The sequence below is a fragment of the Sturnira hondurensis genome, unplaced genomic scaffold, assembly GCF_014824575.4.
Source record: "Sturnira hondurensis isolate 20B ecotype Veracruz unplaced genomic scaffold, ASM1482457v3 Scaffold0007487, whole genome shotgun sequence".
NCBI classification, from domain to species: Eukaryota; Metazoa; Chordata; class Mammalia; order Chiroptera; family Phyllostomidae; genus Sturnira; species Sturnira hondurensis.
The window spans coordinates 1,056,624-1,062,733 of record NW_028080118.1 but is presented as its reverse complement, the minus strand read 5'-3'; the positions used below and the strand labels follow the sequence as shown (position 1 = coordinate 1,062,733).

Genomic DNA, 6,110 nt, shown 5'->3' with positions numbered 1-6,110 from the left:
CCCTGGTTGGATGCATGCAACCAATCAATGTATCTCTCACACACTGATGTTTCTCTCTCTTTCTCTCTCCCTTCCCCTCTTCCTACAAAAATATATTAAACCTTTTTAAAAATTATAAAGGATATAAATAGAGGAAAAGAAAAAGTAGAATTATATTTATTCAGACAACCTGATTGTTTAGGAAGAAAATCTAAAGGCATCTATAAAACAATAACTAGAGCCAATAAGTGAATTTATAAGGGTCATGGAATGTAAAGTCAACATATAATAATTAATTGCATTTCTATACAATTTGGATACTGGCAAAATATCAGAAATTAAATTGAAAGGCAATTCCACTTACTATGGCATCAAAATATAAAGTACTTAGGAAATATAATAAGTTAACAAATATTATATAAGAGCTTTACACTGAAAATTAAAAGAACTTGTAGAGCAAAATTAAAGATGCAAATAAGTGAACAGATCCAACACGTTCACAGATTAAGTCTCAATATTGTTGATACTTCAATTCTCTGTATACTGATTTATAAATTCAACACCTTCGCATTAAAAATAACAGACATTAACATTTATTTTTTAAAAAGCTGATTCTAAAGAAGTTGTGACACCATAAAAGCCCTACAGGAGAACATAGGGAGGAAAACCTCAGATGTCCCATGTAGTACTATTTTTTTTTAAAATATTTTATTTATTTATTTATCTTTAGAGGGGAAGGAGAGAGGGAGAGAAACATCAATGTATGGTTGCCTTTTGTGCGTCCCCTGCTGGGAGTTGGCCTGCAGGGAACCGGCCTGCAACCCAGGCATGTGCCCTGACTGGGAATCGAACCACGATCCTCTGGTTCGCAGGCCCCCATGTAGTACTATTTTCACTGATGTCCCCTAGAGCGAGGGATATAAGGGAAAGAACAAACAAATGGGACTACATTCAATTAAAAAGCTTCTGCATGGCTAAAGAAACCATCAGCATAATGAAAAGGGAAACAACCATATGGGAAAATATATTTGCCAATGATACCTTGGACAAGGGTTTGATCTGCAAAATATATAAAGAACTGACACTACTCAACACCAGGAAGACAAACGAGACAATTAAAATATGGGCAAAGGACCTGAACAGACACTTCTCCAAGGAGGACATACAGAGGATCCGGAGACACATGAAAAGATGCTCGATATCGCTAGCTATCAGACAGATGCAAATTAAAACCACAATGAGATACCACTTCACACCAGTCAGAATGGCTATCATAAACAAAGAAACAAACAACAAATGCTAGAGAGGTTGTGGGGACAGGGGGACCCTAGTTCACGGTTGGTGGGATTGCAGACTGGTGCAACCACTATGGAAAACAGTATGGAATTTTCTAAGAAAACTAAAAATGGACATGCCTTTTGACCCAGCAATTCCACTGTTAGGAGTATATCCTAAGAACCCTGAAACACCAATCCAAAAGAACCTATGCACCCTGATGTTCATAGCAGCACAATTTACCATAGACAAGAGTTGGAAGCAACCTAGATGCCCATCAGTAAATGACTGGATCAAAAAGCTATGGTACATTTAGGGACTTCCGCCAAGATGGAGACGTAGGTGGAACACTGTGCCTTCTCCCACAACCAAGTCTGAATACAACAAAGGTTTGGAGAACAAAGACACAGCCAAAGAACAGAAAAATTGAACTATACGGAAGTATGACAACAACCAACCGTTCAACCGGACCGGTAAGAGGGGCAGAGCCAGCAGCACAGCAGGGACAGGCAAGAAAGATCCCCCAACCCCAGGCACCCAGGCAGCCCCACATCAGGTGGACCCAGTGAGGGCTTGGGGTGGCAGGCTGGCTGCGGTCACACATTCGCGTGCAGATAAACCAGCATAGTGAGCAGTGGGACAAAACACACGGGCCCCAGTGGCGAGCTCAGCCACGGCGGGCTCACCATGGTTGCACATTCACGAGCAGTGGGACAGACCGCGTGGGTTCCGCCAGCCGTCATTGCTTTCCTTTGGCCCCGCCCCCACATACAGCACCACAACCCAGGGACTGAGTGGCCCTGCCCTGGTGAACACCTAAGGCTCTGCTCCTCATACATAACAGGCACAAACAGTCCAAAATATGGCTCAAGAAGAACTCAAAGCCCCAGAGCCAATAACTCTAATTGACCAGGAAATAGCGAACCTCTCAGATGCACAATTCAAAACACTGATGATCAGGATGCTCACAGAACTGGTTGATTTTAGCCTCAAATTAGAGGAACATATGAAGGCTAAACTAACTGAAATGAAGGGAAATGCGCAGGAAACCAATAGTGATGGAAAGGAAACTGGGACTCAAATCAAGGGGGTGGACCAGAAGGAAGGAAGAAATGACCAAACAGAAAAAAGTGAAGTTACAAGAATTAAAAAAAAATGAGGAGAAGCTTAGGAACCTCCAGGACATCTTTAAATGTTCCAACATCCAAATTATAGGGGTACCAGAAGGGGAAAAGAAACAGCCACAAGTGGAATACTTATTTGAACAAATAATAAAGGAGAACTTCCCCAGTCTGGCAAAGGAAATAGACTTCCAGGAAATCCAGGAAGCTCAGAGGGTCCCAAAGAAGTTGGACCCAAGAAGGAACACACCAAGGCACATCATAATTACATTAGCTAAGATGAAAATGAAGGAGAGAATCCTAGAAGCAGCAAGAGATAAGGGGACAGTCACCTACAAAGGAGTTCCCATCAGGCTGTCAGTGGATTTCTCAAAAGAGACCTTACAGGCAAGAAGGGGCTGGAAAGAAGTATTCCAAGTGATGAAATCCAAAGACCTACAGCCAAGATTGCTTTATCCAGCACAACTTTCATTTAGAATGGAAGGACAGATAAAGTGCTTCTCAGATAAGGTCAAGTTCAAGGAGTTCATCATCACCAAGCCCTTATTCTATTAAATGTTAAAGGGACTTATCTAAGAAAAAGAAGATGAAAAACATGAACAGTGAAAGGGCAGCAAACTCAGTTATTAACAACCACACCTAAAACAAAAGCAAACCAAGAGGACAGCTAGATCAGGAGTGGAACCATAGAAATGAAGAACACATGGAGAGTTAGCAAATAGGGAGTGGGAGGAGGAGAAGGAGGAGAAGATACAGAAAATAAGTAGCATAGATGGTAGGTAGAAAATAGATAGGGGGGAGGGCAAGAATACTAGGGGAAATATAGAATCTAAAGAACTTGAGACACATGGACATAAACTAAAGGGGGGGAATGGTAGGGGAGGGGGTATGCAGGGTGGAGGGGAATGAAGGGGGGAATAGAACAACTAATGGTATAATCAATAAAATATATTTTAAATAAATAAATAAATAAATAAGCTCTGGTACATTTGCACAATGGAATTCTATGCTGCAGAAAGGAAGAAGGAGCTCCTACCCTTTGCCACATCATGGATGGGACTGGAAAGCATTATGCTGAGCTAAGTAAGCCAGGCGGTGAAAGACAAATACCATATGATATCACTGTTAACAGGAATCTAAACAACAAAACAAACAAGCAAGCAAAATATGACCAATGACACTCAAATATGGAACAAGCTGACAGGGTCCAGAGGGGAGAGGGGAGAGAATCATAGGGGAAAAGGGGATGGACTCACATGGACAAGTATAAAGGACACAAGGACAATAACTAAGGTGGGGGGCGGAAATGGGAGGGAGGTGGGGAGCACTGGGGGCAGGGCTGGGAATATAAGACAGAAAACTGTACTTGAACAAGAATTAAATAAAAATTAAAATTTTTAAAAAAACCCATAAATAAATAAATAAATAAATAAACCTAAATAAATAAAACCACAATGAGATACCAGTTCACACCAGGTCAGAATTTATTAGAATGTGTTCTAATAAAACGTTATTGATGGGCACTGGAATTGGAATTTCATATAATTTTCACATATATCAAAATATTCTCCTTTTTATTTTTTCTCAAATACTTAAAAATGATTTTTAAAAAACCTTTCTTAGTTCTTGGCCCATAAAAAAACAGGCACAAAAGGAAAAATGATTTTCCTATTTAATAGAGTTAAATAAGGATACATTATGTTAGAAGGAGTGTAGAAAAGACATCCAAAATGGAAGGTTATGATAAAGAATGGAATGGACCACTGAATGGGGGTGGCTGTGGGGAATGTCTTGGAGAAAATACTCTCTCCCTGCCAGATGACCCACCAACATTGAACATGGGGAAATGAGGAGGGATAGCAGGTCATTTTGGGATGAATCTTCAGTGGGTATGGAAGAACCACCCCATTTCTCCAACCATAGCACATTGGTCCCCCCCCACACACACAGAGGTGCCAGGAGCAGTGCTCTATGATATCTAAGCCATCTCTATGCTGCCATTGGCTAGTGACCATGGTTCCTTCCTCAATGACCAAACAAAGGGCAAGGGCGTGGCTCTCCATCACCTAGGAAACAGTACACACCTCTCTACATAGAATGGCCAGAAACCCTGGGGAATGCTTTTAGAAAGCTTTATTTGACTGAGGAAATCTGTACACAGGAGGACCCTAGGATAAATATGGAACCCCAAGCCATAAACACAGAACGGCAAACCCCAAGAAAGAAAAGGAAAACGGAAATGAAGACTCCTTGTCAACCCAAAACCGGCAAGAGTAACAAGGTCAGATAATCCTACCCATGATCCTCTTCGTCCCCACTGCTCTCCTTAAGACTCCTACTTTACCCCTGCCTGGCACAAACCCCTTCCTCAACCTAAATCCCTATTTATGATGTTACCCTTTCCTATACATTTCCATTCTTTTCTCCGAAACCAGTGTCCTGCTGACTCATTTGGTTGCCCTTCCAGGTACAAAAGAAAACCAGAAAGGGAAAAAGCCCCGCTCAAAGAAAGTCAAGGAAAAAATCTCCACCACCCTCCTCTCCTTCAAGGATGACTGGCGGAGCAGTAAAGCCAACAATATTCATCTGTTCCCACAAACTGAATAAGCCAAAAAATAAAAATGCGCATAGCAGGAACAAGTGCCGCTGGAATGTCACACCATGCCACGTGACATCCTGTGCAGCAAGGAAATGCAAGGCTTGGGCCAGAAACGTAGAACAAGTTGCAGCAGTGTCAGGAGTTGTGAAGTACGTGTACAAAAACAAGTAGATCTGAGGCCACCAGGGTACACCAGTATTGATTACAATAAAGTCAACATGTTATGAAATGGAGATTTGTGTGTCTGTGTGGTATGGAGGGAGGGAAGGAAAGGGAGTCAGGAGTGTGAGAGGAAAGGAACGTCAAATTCCTGGAGGTTTGGGGGCCGGACTGGCAGGTCCATAGTTGGCCAAACATTGGGGGATAAGACTGGGTGAGGGCCGAGAATGGAAGACAAATGTCCTCAACACTTTGTCCCACAGGAAAGAAGAAAAGGGGCTTTGGTGGTTCTGTATGTGTGGGGGGTAGAGAGGGAGGGTAACATCAGAGTGGCGATGGCAGAACCCAGGTCACTCTGTCATTACAGAGTATGTATGTTGTGCCTGACCTGATGTTGTAAGCAACTGAAGGCCCTCAGAAGAACACAAAATTCACCCTAGAGGAAGTCAGTGGCAGCACTGTCCATACTAAAATAGTGGGGGGAGGGGGTGGTTGGAGGCCACAAACCCAAAACTGATTGGGCCACTGTCTTGATAAGCTTGGCGTGGGGCAGCAGCCTAGCAGGGGTGAGGCAGTGAGGGTACACTGCCCACGGGCTTCCGATAAAGAAAAGCACTGTCCATAGAGAATTTGAATATAAGAATGTGGGGTGGGGGGGGGGTGTTTCAGGAACATGTATAAAGGACACCTGGACAAAACAAAAGGGGGGTAGGATCAAGGGGGGGGGGAGTGGGGATGGCTGGGGTGGGGGGAGTGGTGGGGGGAAACTGGAGGCAACTGTAACTGAACAACAGTAAGAAAAAAGTTAAAAAAAGAATGATAAAAACCAATAAAAGTCAATCTTGTTTTTATTAGCACCATAACCAAGCGTTTCTAATTTTTTGCCTCCCCCAACCCTGCCATAACACACAAATCTTTCTTTGGTTTAAGTTCTAAAAAAGTGTTGTCGTTAATATTAAGTTTTAATATTGACAGGA

At 42.5% G+C, this 6,110-nt stretch overlaps 1 long non-coding RNA gene across 1 annotated transcript; it reads left to right on the top strand.

The window, feature by feature from the left end:
- The first annotated feature begins 4,562 nt into the window (after nt 1-4,562).
- LOC118991410 (uncharacterized) lies at nt 4,563-4,974 on the top strand. Its single transcript, XR_005067413.1, has 2 exons — nt 4,563-4,656; nt 4,843-4,974. It is a non-coding gene; the product is annotated as an uncharacterized LOC118991410 (long non-coding RNA).
- Nucleotides 4,975-6,110: the final 1,136 nt, after the last annotated feature.